Source organism: Eptatretus burgeri, chromosome 8, assembly GCF_056783735.1.
Source record: "Eptatretus burgeri isolate ZD-2024b chromosome 8, Ebu_testis_v1, whole genome shotgun sequence".
Classification (NCBI taxonomy): Eukaryota; Metazoa; Chordata; class Myxini; order Myxiniformes; family Myxinidae; genus Eptatretus; species Eptatretus burgeri.
This window is the reverse complement of record NC_140968.1, coordinates 51325894-51343062: the sequence shown is the minus strand read 5'-3', so window position 1 is coordinate 51343062 and position 17169 is coordinate 51325894. Positions and strand designations below refer to the sequence as shown.

Genomic DNA, 17169 nt, shown 5'->3' with positions numbered 1-17169 from the left:
AGAAAGAAATGGGAAGAAACGCGATGGCAATAGAGGACTAAGACAAAGCCAGCAGGAAACGAGGGATGAATTAGAGGCCGTAAAAGAGGGGTGCAGGACAAGACATGAGGAGATGACGGAAATAGTTGGAGAAATGGGACGGAAGGTAGAAACAGACGCAGGAAATGGGAGAACGGCTGGACAAACATATAAACGAGATGGAAGCAGGATATAAATTAGCAAAAGGGGAATTAGTAGAGACTCAAGGGGAGATAGAGCAGATGAGGGACTAACTAAATAGAGTAAAGGATGAACAGGCACGAATGGAGAGGAAGGTGAAGGGTATAAAAACGGAGCTGGTGGAATGGATTGAGACCCGATGTAAGAGGCAGGATGGCCTCCTTAAAGAACAGAGGGAGAAAATACGCTCCCTCGAAGCGGATCGTAACCAGGTGAGTCCGGTGTCACCGAACGAGGTAAGAGGGTTGCATGACGCGGGAGCGTGCATGCCGAGTTTGGGGGAGGGGGGCAGAGATTTTAGGGTCTCTTGGCCTGATACAGGCCCCCAGTATGAGTGTTCCCGAGTGTATGCGGAATGCAAGTGGGATGGCATGGGGGAGTATGCAGGACAGTGCAGAGCGTGCACCGACTCAGATGGGTGGTGACAAATTCCCCAGGCGAATGGCTCGGGCTTTGCGGGGGTAGGGCACCGCCAGAATCTGGGGTGGTCCGTCTCTCCATTTGTCCCTCAGGGACTGGTGAGTGGGGTTCGGACCCAGGGAGGCCGGATGGTGCGACTAGCTCCGTATGACGGGAAGACCGACCTGAGGGCGTATATGGCCCAATTTGACCACTTGGCCAGGGGAAATGGTTGGAGCGTGGACGAGAGAGGGACCCACCTTGTGGCGGCGCGATGCGGCGCGGCTGCCGAAGTCCTGAACGCGATGCCCCTGGGAGGGATAACGTTGGCAGGCTTCCATTCGGCCCTAAATAACCGGTTTGGCGTGGAACAGCAGAGCGAGATTGTTAAAGCTCAGCTCAGTGGGCGCAAACGGCAGCCCCATGAAAAGATGGGAGATTTGGCGTACGACATTCGCCGTGCAGTGGGGATCGCACATGCGAACATGGCACCGCAGTACCAGGAAGACCTTGCCCTGGACTATTTTATCCAGGCTCTTGCGGGCACTGACACTGGGGCCCTGCTGACCACATTTCGCACGGAGAGCCTCCAGAAGGCGGCCGACGCTGCCGGCGTTGAGAGGCAGCAAAGCCGCCGGCTCGAGGAGCCAAGCAACATGCGTTGGCAGTCCGGCAGGTGGGCCCCGTGGACAGCCGTGCACCGGGAGCCGGGGTTGGTATTGGCTCCCGAGTGAAGCTGGGGGGAATGGTCCGGGACATGGTTGACCGCCGGTTAGCGGGGTCTGGGCCATGGCAGACGCGTGGTGGGTCATCACCAGATACCCCAATTCGGAATGGGGGGGGGGAGGGTAAAATTCGGATTACCGGAGGCATTCACCTTACCCGGTGAGGTGTTTTAACTGTGGCCAGGTGGGCCACCTGCAGGGAAAGGCCCCAGCCCCCCGGACCACCAACTGCACCCCGTGCAAACTGGAATAGCCGGACCCCAACACCCCCCCCCCCCCGCCAGTCCCAGGGAAACTAAGGAGTGCCGAAGATATAGCGTCGTGTTCGGCAGACCCAGATGGGGAAGAGCCCTCAGCGCTGCGACAGGCCATCTATTGTGGCCAAATCGGCACAGGTAGTTTGACAATAAGATGCAAAATTGCCGGCGTAGGGGTAGACGCCGTTGTGGACATAGGAGCAAGCACCACGATCATCAGCCCTGTGGTCCTTAATTTGAGTGTCGACGGGTGGGATGAGATCCACCATCTGCAAAATCATAGTTTGCATCGAGCTACCGGGGCAACGGCTCCCATCATAGGGCGTGGTTCCGTGACCCTTAAATTGGGCACTGTTAAAAGAAAAATAGAGGTTTGGGTGGCGGAGGTGTGCGGCCCATGTCTAATAGGGTTGGATGTGCTGACCGCCGGTGGTTGCAAGACCGACTTAGGCCGAGGAGTCATGCAGTTTAGTGGTGAGGAATTGCCATTGGGGGGCATGGGCACGGTTGTGAGGGTGGAGCTGGAGGGTCCCGACTCCATGATCATTCCCCCGGGTGCCGAGGCAGTGGTCCCAGCCCGGTGGCGGGCACACCCAACCTGGCAGGGCTCCTGCGGCCTGGCCAAACTACTGGCGGGGCAGTCGACCCCGGGTTTAGTCGTGGGCCGCACCCTGGTAAATACCGACGGGCCTATTGTGCCCGTACAGTTAATAAATGTGAGCACAGAACCACGTACTATTAGACGGGGCACGAAGGTGGCAGATTGCACCCCAGTGGTACAAGTAGCAGAGCTGAGGGACGATAACATCGAGTCGGACCGGCCCCAGAGGGGGTCTCCAGAGTCTGTTAGGAATTGGCCCAATACCATTTGCGAGATGGTAAATCGGAGTAGTGTAGATTTTGAGGATGCCCAGCGGGAGGCTTTACACAAACTGGTCGACCGACAAATACAAATCTTCTCCCTGTCAACCGAGGAGATTGGACGTACGGGCCTGGTGAAACATCAGATCCACAACAATGGGCCCGGCCTATGATGGGGCCCGGCCTGTCCGTCAGCCCGCTCGACGGCTCCCCTGGAGTAAGAGAGAGGAAGCTGACGAACAGGTAGAAAAGATGCTCAATGCAGGTGTCATCGAGCCCTCGGGGAGTCCTTGGATGTCACCGCTTGTGTTGGTGAAAAAGAAGGATGGGACCATGCGTTTCTGCGTGGACTATCACCAAGTTAACAACGTGACACTCAAAGACTCCTATCCCCTGCCTAGAATTGACGATACCCTCGACGCCGTTTCAGGCTCCAAATGGTTCTCAACCTTGGACCTCAAGAGTGGGTATTGGCAGGTGGAGATGGACAAGACGGGGAAGGAGAAAATGGCATTTTCTTCAGGGAAGAGACTGTATCAGTTCACTGTAATGCCGTTCGGTTTGTGCAAAGCCCCCACCACCTTTGAGAGATTGATGGAGCGTGTGCTGGGCGGCATGCCATGGCAATCATGCCTGGTGTACCTGGATGACGTCCTGGTACACGCTAAACATTTTCCCAGGCAATAGCTAATTTGGACCAGGTGTTTGAGCGCCTCAGGCAGGCAGGGTTGAAGTTGAGCCCGGAGAAATGTACTTTGTTCGCAAAGGAAGTAGCATATCTCGGACACGCGATGGGGTGAAAAGCAACCCAGGTAAAATTACGGCAGTGGAGGAGTGGCCCGTACCCCATTACGTCAAACAGGTACGGGGGTTCTTGGGTCTCTGCTCCTACTACCGGCACTTTGTGGCAAAATTTGCGGACATAGCTTGGCCCCTTCACCGGCTTACAGAGAAGGCGTCGAGATTTAATTGGACAGGGGAATGCCATCAGGCCTTCCTCAAAATGAAGGGGTATTTGACATCCGCACCCGTTCTAGCTTACCCCACCGATTACGGAATGTATACCCTGGACACGGATGCAAGCCAGGAAGGATTGGGGGCAGTTTTGTCTCAGACACAGGGGGCGTGGAAAGAGTGATCGCGTCTTGCAGTCGGGCCATGAGTCGGCCCAAACGAAATTATTGCGTCACCCGGAAGGAGCTATTGACCATGCTGTCTGCAGTGAGCCATTTCCACCCGTACTTGTATGGGAGAAAATTTTTGGTTTGAACTGACCATTCCTCCTTGTAATGGCTCTTACGGTTCAAGGAACCGGAGGGCCAAATTGCAAGGTGGTTAGAAAAGTTGCAGCAGTGCGATTTCAATGTGGCCCATAGAGCCAGCAAGGCTCATGGGAATGCCGATGCGCTCTCTCGATGCCCCTGTCTGGGAGAAAACTGCAAATATTGCATGAGGCACGAGGAGAGGGACCAATTGGCAGACGCCTCCCAGAAGCTCCTTGCCCGTGCGGCCCGGGAGGTAAGCCCAACTTTGCCACTAACCGCAGGTGAGGAATTTGGCGATTTGGCGTGGAGCACGGCCCAGCGGGAAGACCCCGTGATAGGGCCAGTGTACAAGTGGGTCTGCAAAAATAAGAGACCCAGTGGGGAGGAGGTTACCCCATTCGGAGCGCGAACAAAGGCGTACTGGGTGGGCTCAGTGGAAGACCCGAGAAATGAGGGACAATATCTTATATCGCAAGTGGGTGGAAATTCCCTCAGAAAGAACTTCTTGGATGGTAGTGGTCCCAGAACAATTTAAGATTCAAATTTTGAAACAGGTGCACGGTACCCGCCTCAGCGGCCATTTGGGCAGGACCAAAACAACATCTCGGGTCCGCCGGTGGTTTTATTGGGTCAACATGGGGCGCGATGTACAGGACTGGTGTAGAGCATACGACGCCTGTACTGCCAAAAAGGGACCGGCACGGAGGATGAGGGCCCCACTTCAACTACATCAGGTTGGGGCCCCCCTTGAGCGAGTGGCAATGTACATTTTGGGACCACTGCCCCCCACTCGCCAAGGTAATCGACACATCCTCGTGATGATGGACTACTTCACTAAATGGCCGGAGGCCTCTGCCCTCCCCAACCACGAAGCCTGGGTTGTGGCACAGGCCTTCGTAGAAGGTTTTGCATGTCGGCACGGGATTCCAGAGGAGCTGCACACCGACCAGGGTGGAAATTTTGAAAGTGAACTACTAAAAGAAGTGTGCAGTCTCCTCTCAATTAGAAATCCCGAACAACGCCCCTAAGGCCTTAGTTATTTTATAACTTGGTTTACGCAATTCATCAGCTAAAATGTAGGGTCAGGAGGTCAAAATAGAAATATAATTTCAATTTTTAGAAATCATATATTTTAATGATTTTTTTTTGGATGTTCCATGGAAAAAACAAAGGTAGGTGGGGGGAAATAAATATAAATCCCAGACCAGGAGGATCTAAGAAAACATTGAAGATGGAAGACCATTCAAATGCAGAATGCCCATGTTCACTGTATCATCTGATTTGAAAAACAATAAAGAAGGATTAAAACTTGTCTTTACAATATAGTCTGGCATGTTTTTCTTATAGAAACCTGTTGGATCATCAAACAAATGGAAACAATGCTGAGAAAATTACTGTCCAAGTCGTAGATGTGTGCATGCACACCAGTGAATAGTGCAGGATACAATTTAAAAAAAGGTGTCTACGAGGAGTCAACACTCTCAAAAACGGTCAATCAGAGCCATAACCAGCTCTTACTTTTCAGTGGGCATCTGATCGTACCACCTCCCCATCCCCATGAGCACATCAAAGGCTGATTTCTGGTCCGTTGAAGGCTGAATATCAGCATCTCGCAGGGAAACTTTGACGTACTTGGCACCGAAATCTTTCAATACAAACAGCGGTGTACAACTTTCGATGGAAACAAAATCTGCACGATCGAGAGTCGCCTGCGAATCATCCCTGCTGCTGCACTGAATTGATGGAATCGTTCGGCCAGAATATTCGTCGTCAAGATGTGGCGTGATTAAATCACCAATACAGTCACTCGAATTTATACCGCTGACATACTTCTTAACAATCACTTTCGCCCCAGAAACCAGTCAATTTGAACCACGCTGGCCACTGCTCAGAAGCCATGACTGAAGACGACTGCGCAGTTCTACTGGGCAGCCGGGCTCGACTGCGCAGTTTGGTTAAAGGTGACTCGGCATTTTGGCGCACGCGCAAGAAATTATATTTTGAAAATAAATGCCGATGTTTACATTTCAGGTTTTGAAACTTTTGCACCTTCGGCGGAAAATGTATAAATATAAAAGGCTAAAAATGTGTTTTATATTTATATTTGATTTCGGCAAATATACCGTCGCGGATCCGTAAACCAAGTTATAAAATAACTAAGGCCTAAGGCCACAATCTGATGGCATAGTGGAGGGGTTCAATAGGACCCTAATCCAACAATTGACCCTCTTCACCGCCGATTGTCAGGATGACTGGGACGAGCATCTCCCGTATCTGTTGATGGCCTACCGCTAAAGTCAGCACGGAGCCACAGCTTGTAGCCCGGTGCTGCTCCTGTACGGACGGGAGCTGCGAGCCCCCGTCAATTTGCTGTGCGGCCCGACGCTTGAGCTTCCCGCCGGACCCCCAGGGAGGGGCGACGCACGTCAGTTGGAGGAAGGCATGGAAAAAGTCCATGCCTTCACTCGCCGCCTACTCCAACAGGCGGGTATGAGAATGAAGCGCCGGTACAACTACCGAAGCCAGGTGAGTGTGTATCCCCTGGGGATGAAGATTTGGTTCTTCAATCCCCGGAGGAGGAAGGGCAGATGCCCGAAGCTCACCTCGCCCTGGCAGAGTCCGGGGGTCGTCCTGGCGCAAATTAGTAACGTGGTCATTAAGATCAAGATGGGACCACGGGCTCTTCCCCGTATCGTCCACGCGGACCACCTGAGACCCTCCAGAAAACGTTTCCGTCTCCGTTGTTTGAACAGTTACTCTCATCGGAAGAGGTCTCGGAAATGTTCACACGCTACAGCGACTTCGACAGCAGCAATATACAGCGAGCAAAACATTACCAACCTTTATGTCAGGGTCTTGGGGTCTTGGTCAGGGGCCGAGGAGGAACAGCCGGCCAAAACCACTCTTCACAAAGCGAATTTGCCAACGAATTACCAACCTTTCTGTCAACTCCGGGTACAACCAACGAATCTCCTGTGCCTTACTGTAGATCGCAAGGTCGAAGACTAAAACTACTTCTTCACGTATGCTGGTGGGGAGTTGCCGACTTGCCTCGCGCCTTCGAGAAAGTTGCCAATTTGGCCTTCGAAATCGGACCTCACCGAGAGAAGCCGATCACGCATGAATTGCACGACAGCATTCTCTCCCTTGACATACGCGTTCATCAACTCTGCGGAATTGGCTGGCGGTGCCATGACACCTGAACTAATATTGACGAGTTCAAGGTGAGCACTGGAGAAAGGGTTAATCATTTGAAGTACTGTGCCCATCACTTGTACCACCGCTGCTTCGTTCTTCTTCCAGCTTGACACATCCAAATCCTTTCTTGTTCGGGGCTCGTCGTGGATGCCCGCCATGGACTCACATTTCATTGCGATTTCCGCACATGCTGGTTGGGACAGGATCCACTTCTTCACAGCTGTGCTTTTCTGAGTGTAACCAATGATGCCTCCACTGGTCTTGCTGTCCCTATTTAAAGTCTGCTCTATGATCTGATCGCATGCAACACTACTAAATCCATAACGAGTATGCCGTTGGGCAGTCCATGAAAGCTTGATAGGTGTCTGGATGGGAGTGCTCTAGCCCGGCCATTTCCAGCCAGTAAACGGGTAACTACCTTGCATAGTTTAGGTGATCGTACGCAAAGTACCAGGGCATTGACGCTCTCGTGATCGCAAGGTGTTTTGGCCAGTTCGAAGTAAGAGTTGCCCGTATAAGCTATCGTGCTAGCTCCACCATTTCCAAGTAGGAGCACCAGAATGCGAATGTTTTGCTCGCTGTACATTGCTGCTGTCTGAAGTCGCTGTAGCGTGTGAACATTTCCGAGACCTCTTCCGATGAGAGTAACTGTTCAAACAACGGAGACGGAAACGTTTCCTGGAGACGCTCTATGCACCTCTCAAATCGCACATGCGTCTCCTATGCGAGGGAGTCCATGAAGGCCTGGAAGCATCGTCTTCCTAGCGCTTCGTAGACGAGCTTTTGACAGCGCAGACTCCTGTTATAGTGTTGCGGAAATGGGCCCTTAGTCAGTTATTAAATATAGGATTAGCCCAGATCCTCCCTTAAATGCATGTTTAGCCAGATTGTTTGGTAATTATTGGACATTACATGTGTGTCGGGAGGTATAGCAGGCTGTCCAGTGTTCGTACAGTGGTGGTGTACCGAGAGACGCCTTGCTTCTTTTTTCCTTCCCCCCTTCTAACTAGCCCCGCCCAGCACTCTGAGAGTATAGGTCGGCGAGACGTGTCGGCAGCCCATTGGTGGAGGGTGGCTGCGGACTCGAGAGATGGACCAATCACGTATCCCTGGAGGCATTCCAGAAGAGCGAGCCCCGGGAAGGCAAGGAAGAAACGGCTAGTGGGAGTCTGCGATCTGCTTCGAAAGGAATTGGCTGCTTTGTCGGTCTGGGGATGGCTGTGAGAGTCTGGAATCGGCTTTGTGAGGTGCGTGCCCCAAGAAGGCAAGGGAGGAACTGCATGAGGTCTGTCTGCCATCGGCTCGATGAGAAACTGCTAGTGTCGGTCGGCGATCTGCTTCGAGAGGGACGGCTGTGTGAGTCTCCGATCTGCTTCGTGGAAAAGGCCCACCCCGAAAGGCAAGGGGAACGGCTTGTGTGAGTCGGCAATCTGCTTCGAGAGGGACGGCTGTGTGAGTCTGCGATCTGCATCGTGGAAAAGGACCGCCCCGAAAGGCAAGGGGAACGGCTTGTGTGAGTCGGCGATTTGCTTTCTGAAGAGTGGTTTTGGCCGGCTGTTCCTCTTCAGCCATGGACCCAGCCTGCGGAGCCCAAGACCCTGATTTGGCCGAGTCTGGTGAACAGGCTGTGCCTGGATTTGTATACTGGACCTTGTGAGAAACCATCTGGAACATACTATAGATCTTCTTCTTTTGTGCCGTCGACCTTACGGGTGCTGAACACGCCGAGGATGCGTGCGCAAGCGGTGCCGAGAAAGGAGTATGAGCGCAATCTTGCCACGCGGCGTGTTCGAGCTTGGGCGTTCGAATCCGTTGACATCAGCTTATCATGAGCCGCATTCGTGCCTTTGACACTTTCCCCTCGCCCATGAGGCATCACCAGGGACTCTGTGTCTTGCCTGCATGTTGTCTGCATGTCGTCCAAGTCTAAGGTTTATCTCGCTCGGGTTCCCTTCGAAACCCGTATCCATTGCTCCCGAGTTAAGAGCGGGTTATAGATCAATTATAACAATGTCGTGAATGCTTTGCTTGTGTTGGGTTCCCCAATAAATCTGGCTGATTCGTATGAAAGTTGCCGCCTTGAGTTCATTTGTGCCGTGCTGAGGAACAATTGTTTGATTTGTATATAAAACCAAACAGGCTACGGACTGGCAGACTTCGGTCGGTCTCTGACAAACCCAGTCTGTAGCCGGGGTCTATTTCCCCAACTGGTACGGCCCAGGTGTACGTTGGTATCGTGATCAGAGGTGCGTGACACGAGGCCTGTGCCGAACTAGCCGGCGTTATAACCCCCAAGACGGCGGTGCTGCTAAGTGACACCGAATCTTCAACATTTGGCTGTCAAGAGTAGGGTGCGAATCCCTCCGTCGCCGAATCCATAACAATAGTGGTGGCCATTTATTACTGAATTTGCAGAACCTTGAGCGACAATACCAGACTCTATTATGAGGTTTCGCAGACCTGCGTCTCTGAATCTTTTTCCGATCACGCCTTGGAAGCTCATGAGTTGGTGGAATTCGCCGAGACAAATTACCAACCTTTCTGTCAACTCCGGGTGCAACAAACGAATCTCCTACGCCTTACTGTAGATCGCAAGGTCGAAGACTAGAACTACTTCTTCACGTTCCAGTTTATCAGCCATATAGTGTAGCAGATAGTAGAAAAATCATGCAAATTATGATACAAGCATCAAATTTGGCATTTCTGTTCTGCAGGGCTTTCTGATCAAATCTGCCTGATTGGCCATTTGAAAATCAAATTTTGAAAAATTTGAAGAAAAAAAAAACAACTTCAAAAAAATTTGAAGTCACAGCTGGCTGAAATTCTTGAAGCGCAAGTGAACATCCCCGACAGAGAACCAAGGGGAGATGCAGTCATCATAATGGCTCAGCACTTATCAATGCCCCACCTCCAAGCTCTTCAAAGATATTTGATGACTATGCTAAAGAAGACATCATCCCAAAGGTGGAATCCTATGGTGCCAGGTACGAGAGGGTGGACTAGTGTTTGATGTGTACAAGAAGTCAAGTCTGAAGTCCGAGGCAAGGTCGAAAAGGGGGCAAGGAATCAGAAGAAGAGTGACAGGAACCAGTAAAACCCCAAGTAACTGGAGAAGCTTTCTTCAAGATGACAGCAACAAGACTGAGCTCTTTCACTTCCTTACGGAAAAGATGTGTGAAGCACAGACAACAAGCACAGTCATTGTCACAAAAGGAGAAGATGCCATTAGCAACACAAGAAAGTCACTGGATGCTGTGTCTCCATGTTGTCATGAAGAAGCTGACACTCAAATATTTGTACACGCCAGGGATGCAACGACGGATGGTAGCAAGTCCGTTATCATTAAGGCTAATGACACGGACGTACTAGTAATAGCAATATCTGTACTGCCATCCTTACAGGAACTAGGTCTTGAGAACATGTGGATTGCCTTTGGCCAAGGAGCCAAGGTGCGATGGATTCCAGTCCACGAGGTAGTTTCTGCAATAGGGCCTGAGAAAGCTAGAGGGATCCCATACTTCCATGCATTCACTGGATGTGACGTTGTGTCTGCCTTCTGCGGTAAAGGAAAGAAAACTGCATGGCAGACTTGGAACGTCTTTGATGATGTTTCTGAAACATTCACCAATCTCAGCCAGCATCCAACATTGATTTGTGATCTTGACTTTTTTTAAGTTTTTTTTTTTTTTCAAATTCTTCAAAATTTGGATTTTGAAATGGCCAATCAGGCAGATTTGATTAGAATCCCCTGGAGAACAAATGTGCCAAATTTGATGCTTGTATCATCATTTGCACGATTCCTCAAAAATTGCTGTTATCTGCCCCCACTAATACCAATGCTTTGGCGTAGGACCGTGTAAACGGTGTCCAGTTCCATGGGTGATGCCTCAACCACGGGAAGGTAGATGATGGCTGACTTGGTCAACTCTTCATCCTGACGAAGGAGGGTGTTGTACCCTTTCCATGTCGGTGTGGAGGAAATAATTATATTAATGTATCTAAATTGTAATTGTGCTGGTGTTTTATAAATTTAAGTTTTATGCTACAAGTCGAATTGGCTGTCAATGCCCCCTTCCTTTTGACCAAGAGTCTTTTGCTCTAAATGTTGATAAAAATGAGTTGTTGTGTAGCGGTGTGACCTGGGCTGATTAACAGTGCTTCTCACCTAGAAGACACGTGTGCAGTTAGAGTTAACAACCCCCTCCACTCTCCCATGAAAGTATAAATGCCTTGAAATGTAATCTTGTTTTAGTGCAAGCACGTGTGATGTATAGCATCTCAGTGGCTTGTACTCCTTGGGACTGACCAAGTACCAAGTAATAATAAAACTCTCTGATGTAATGTACTTAAGCTGTGGAAAGTGAATTAATCGGGTTGGTTTAATGGTTAACTGAAAGAGTAAGAATAAATAAAATAGAACCAAATAATATTGCAACAAATGGGGTGAACGAGGGTGAGAAGTGTAGACCGTTTTTACAGCCATTTTTCCCTGCTGTGCAGGGGTTTGGCTTTTTGTTGAGGCAAATGTTTTTTTTTATGGCCGGATGCCCTTCCTGACGCCAACCCTGGTCGCCTCTTATGACACACAGGGATATGGTACACCTATTCTAACCGGGGCATACACCGGGACCAGTACACTGGTACTCACTTCGCCGACCTCGGAAGGATGACAGGCTGAGTCAACCCCCTGGTGTTAATTCAGCAGCCAACGGGGCTTGAACTCAGGACCCTGGGATCCCAAGCCGCCACCCTAACCACGAAGACAACACCAGGCTTGGTGAGAAGTGTAGGGTGGATAGAATTAGAAATAAATTGTTCTCAAAAGAAAAGACTTGTCTGTGGATATTGGTTATCGGTGTCCATTTATTTTATAACAGGATTTTAGAACCGAATCGGATAAACGTTTAAACCCTGCAAATTAAATAAGATTCCACAACAACGCAAGAATGACGATGCGAAAGAAGACATCATCCCAAAGGTGGAATCCTATGGTGCCAGGTACGAGAGGGTGGACGTAGTGTTTGATGTGTACATGTTATCCTTGATGTTATCCTTTTAAAAGGATAACAGATAACCCAATTTTTTTTAAATAACGTGAACAAACTTCCAGCGCCACACAACGATCACTATGAGGTTCGAGGTTAAGTGAAAAATCTACATCATCGGCAACCGCCCATCCATTTTCTGGACCATTTTCATTGTGTAATAGAACACATCCAGCGATAGCCCGTCCTCTTGTGATGGACTGATGTCAATGTCACAACTGTAAAATGGCTGTGGTCCCTTGCCTTTTCCCACCACCATACTTGAGAATGGGTGGCGTGTTACCAACTAATGACCGCTGACGACGGCTAATTGGAGTCACTGGACGAGCGTGCTGAATCGGCTCAGAGGGTGCGTCTTGTATCATCAATCCATTGGTGTGGTCAGTGGTCCCATGACCGGTGAGGGTCTCCTCACTGAAATCGATGTTATCGTACACAAATATTGTCGGTACATTTCTGAGGCAGTTTGAGGGCAGTTTTCCCTCCTGATCAATCTGCAACAGCGCCAAAGCCGTTTCCAACACCTGAAAAGTATTGACTGAGACACAATGCCCAAGCTTGTTGAGCAGTCCTAACAGTCGAGTAGAACCAGTCCAATGTTTCACAGTCAGGCCCAATGCATAGGACTTCGGAGTAAACGTCTGATCCCTTGAGGCGATAGAAACAACGTCTTGAAGAACAGAGAGCATTTTCAGATGAATATACTGTGGGAGTTCCACAAATTTCTCCAGGGTTGGCTCATCTGACAGGCCCGCTATCCATGCAACAAGGTTGTACAATGCAACAGGGACGGCTCTTTCAGAATTTTAAATGTCGAAGTCAGGAGCAAGTGGTGGCCATGTAATGTCCACACTTTGGTGTTTGTTCAGGTCATCCCTCACCATGAGTGCTCCCAAGTACAGAACATGTTAATTGAGGCCTAAGTCACCTTGCTGTGGACCCTGGCTGGCTTCATCCTCTGTAGTTGACTCTGTTTCTGTTGTAGAGCTACTGTCTACAACAGCAGCTTGAGCAATGGAACCAATATCAATTTCCTTCATGTACACCACTTCGCTCTCAGACATTTTTGGTGGACGATAGAAAATCATGTCTGGGTACCGTTCCTGCAGTCTTTTCTTCAATCTTGTTGCCTGGTAGTTGGCCTTATCCTGACCATCTCTCATCTGAGCATACCGAGGTCATTGAGCATCTCGCACAACTTCTTCATATGTATAGATTGCTTTCCATCAATAAGTCTAAGCTGGATTACTTTATCACAGAAAATGTCAAATGTTGAGTCATAGTTCACTTTCTGAGTTTGGAGTTTACTTTCACTCTGTCTGTGGTATGTGTCATTCACATACTCGTAATAACAAACTTCCAGCACCACACATTATTTATCCTTTTATAGTTGTCATTATTCTCACATCAAGTTCATCTCTCCTCTGCTCAGCAGTTTCCCTCAGCTTTCCTCCATCCTGTGCTTCTGCCAGGGACAACTGATCACGTTGAGATTTTCCTTTGACACGGATGAATGTCTTTTTTTCTGGCATATGATACAAATTCTTGGCAGTACACCAGCTGATTTGCCAGCCACCCTTTCTACAGAGGTGCTGAGGGATTTTCTACGTATTTTGTGGTACGAGTGCCCCTCTTCTTCTAGTCCGCCCACCACCTCACTGCCTCTAGCAGAAACTGCAGTAGTGCTGGCTTCTGATTTCCTTTTCCTGGCTTCAGCGAGTTTTATATGATCCTTGTTACAAAACGACGCATCGCAGAACTGGTGACAGCCGGCATCCGCAGGAGGATCAGTCATTGGCAGCAGTTTCATAATTTGATCAGCCAGCAAACGGCATTTGTTGATAGTTTCACCATCTGTGGCGTCACACCAAGCCTTCACATACTCGCATACCTTACGCCAGCTCTTATCCATGAATTGCGTCACTTTCTCATCATCCTCCCCACCTAAGTGTATGAAACAACGCATATTTGGTTGTTGAAAGACCAAAAATTACTCGAAATCACACGACAACCATGGGCGCCGCCATCTTGATTTGGTTGTTTCCTGGTCGTTTCCCCTGCGATTAGAAGCACGCCATGCCCACTTCACGGTGGTAATTTCAAATGGTAATAACTGTCGGTGTGTCAACTTGTGCATATGGAAACAAGCAGGAATTTCAATGGTGTGTTCTCATGAATGTACAGGGTGAATTTTGTTTAGATTGGTGATCTGCACAACGAAACTGAACGAACCCACCCACCTCCACATGGTCTATTAAGGGAACTGTTTGGAATTGACTCTTTTGTTTATCATTTAAAATGACTTCCCCAGAGTGTATCTTGTACGAATCTGATTCTGAGTTAGGCAAAAGGAGAGTGCAAAGGTCGCTGCATGTGCAAGCATGCGTGCATGCAGAAAGGCCTTTTCCAGAGAGCTTGCATGAGTTTTAAGTTCTCTCGCCCAGTTGTATGTCCAACCCAGAGGTTAAAAATAGGGGCCATACCCCTTGATGCTCACCTGGTAGAATTATGAGCCTGAGCAGGAAGTAAGCATAGGAAGGAATCAGCAATATGTACCAATAACTAATGTTTTGGTCCCAATTTTTTTTAATAATGTGAACAAACTTTGGTGCATCACGGGTGATGAAGGTTGTGATCAAGTTTCATCAGAAATGTGTGTGTAGTTCCCGAGGAGAAAACGAATCTCTATTTTTGGAGGCAACCAGTGCCTTCGGACTCGATGGAAATCGGCAAGTGGAGTTGATCCTCAAGTGCCAATCATCCGAATCCTTGAGCGCCTCCGCAGCCTCGAGGCCTGTGCGGTGGTCTGGGCCAGGCCTGAACTAGGTGCCAGTGCTTTGAGGGAGATGGGGGGGGGGGGGATATCGGCTCAGCGTTGCCACCCGTTGACACTGGGTTGGACTTGATGGTTTTCCTGTCTATATTGTTACGGTTGTGGGGGTAGATGGAGGAATTTAGCATTGAATAGAGTAGTTCGGTCCGTGGACATGTGGGAGGCATCTCAATGTAATCAATATGGAAACTGTGAGCTTAAGTGTTACGTATTACTACACGGTGAGGGGGGGGGGGTAATGTCATGTTAATTATCTAGGGTTTAAGAATAAGCTTCCCCAATATGCAATTGCCCCCCTGTGACTTTTCCCTTGTCTTTATAACCAAAAGTATGAAGAGAAACAAGCATACATGCCAAGCAGGAAGAAGCCCCGCCCTCAGAGTGACGGCGGGCGAAATCACACCCCCGAGGCTGATGATTGATGGGCGTGATGTCAGAAGCTAGCCAAGCAGGCAGAAGCCCCGCCTTCCCGGGTTTCATGCGAACAGGCCACTTCTTGGAGGCAGAGGATTGTTCAGCATGATGTTGATGAGGAAGGGTTGGTTGAGCGTTTTGGAGTGGCGAGGGCGAGAGAGAGAGAGAGCAGGTAAGAGGAGGCGGGAGATCAGAGTGAGCGCATGCACGAAGCAAGACGCTGGCCTTTGGCTCTTGGTTGAGTCGTGAGAAACAGACCCCGAGACTCGTGTATGTCATAGAGGGGTCGGTGAGGATGTCGACGCACGAAGCGGCTACACTGGGGCTCTGAGCCTTGGTGTTGAGTGCTGCTCACGGAGTACTACACATCGTTTTTGACCCTATCTCTCAATGGTGAAAAATAACATCACAAATCTCGTATCTGGATCCGGATCTTCACCAAAATCTATCAATTCATCATCGTCACACAACCAACCCATCCATCAGGCTTCATCCAAATCCATTCATAACTTTGAGATATCCTGCTCGCAGGAAGACAAGACAGAGGTGAAAATATAACCTCCTTCCACCTTTGTTGGCAGAGGCAGCACGCCCATGCTCTGTTTCTGTAAGTTTTCTCTTCATTGATCCAAATGTCAGCAACTAATCCATCACAGAGAATTTAAAATTGTATTCCGAATTATGAAAGAGTAAATTGTGTATGAAGCAGAAACCATCGCACAAATAAATAAATTAAAATCCACATCTATAACAGCTGCTGATATTAAAAACAAGGAAGAATGCATGCACAGATTCCCAAACACAAATACACATGACCAGTCACTTGCCACAGTTTGGGTACCGCAGTTCTAGAATATATTTTAAAAGGATAACAGAAGGCAGCATGATGACCACATTTTCCTATTTTCTGAAATAAAATTTATGATATGAAAAAATGATAATGCTATCACAATTAGCCAAAAACATAACTCATCCTTAAAGCAAAAATATTACTTGGGGAAAATCAACAAAACCAGACAATTGTGAATTATGCATATAGAAAGGAAGGGTTTTGAAAAATCTGCAGCATAGTGGAATAAAATGAGTTATGTAAGAGGAAAGGGAAAGTGTAATGCAAGGAAGGGGGTGGGAGAGGCAGGTCAAAATATTGACTATTTTTTTCACATAATATGTATGTGGCCCCTTACATTCTCACTTCAATTATCAACACACATAAAAAACAATGTTTTGCAATTATATTGCCTTCACAAAAAAAATTTTCAAACTTGGAATTATTTTTTTTGCAGTCTCAAGCCATTCACCAACATAGTCAGCTTCCTGCAAAGATTATTTCACCAGCACAAGCACGTGGGTGAACGACAGATCCTAGAAGCTTTCATTGGCCAGAACACCAGAAAAGGAAGTGTGGTTGTGAAGCATTCTCAGAGTAAAAATAGAAACAATTCAAAAATTATATACAGCAGGCAATGGCTATTTGATCATGCTGTACTAACCAAGTTGCTTATCGGATCGAAAAGATGAAGGGTACATGAGCAAAACATCTGCAAAACAAGAATAAGCTGAATGAGACAAATGCCATAACAACTGTATTAACATAAAACAATAAGTAAACTTGCATGCCAAGTATTTTTATATGAAACAAATGTAAATATCTTGAAAATGTAATTAATGTACATCATTTGGAAAACATTCGAGAAAAAATAAATGCAACATGTAAGTACATAGAATAAGAGGGACATTCTGTTCCAACTCACCAAACGTTATTGGTTAAGCCATAAATAATTGCAACCTCTGAAAAATATGGTGCAACATCCAAAAATATGGTGCCACTTCCACTTGAATTGTGTCCGTGTTTATTGATGTTGTGTGAGGCTCATATCTTGCTATTGCATAAAGATTTGAATTTGAAACTTTAAACATTGGGAAATAAAATCTTTACCCAAGCTTCCAGAA

At 48.3% G+C, this 17169-nt stretch overlaps 1 protein-coding gene across 4 annotated transcripts in view; it reads right to left on the bottom strand.

Moving 5' to 3' along the window:
• Positions 1-17169, bottom strand: part of LOC147021727 (uncharacterized) — a 236041-nt gene that overhangs the window by 193491 nt on the left and 25381 nt on the right. For all 4 annotated transcript variants that reach the window (XM_085892001.1, XM_085892003.1, XM_085892000.1 and 1 more), the window contains one exon: positions 16710-16757. The gene's annotated coding sequence lies outside the window, so the exon portion shown is untranslated. The remainder of the gene's footprint in view (positions 1-16709; positions 16758-17169) is intronic.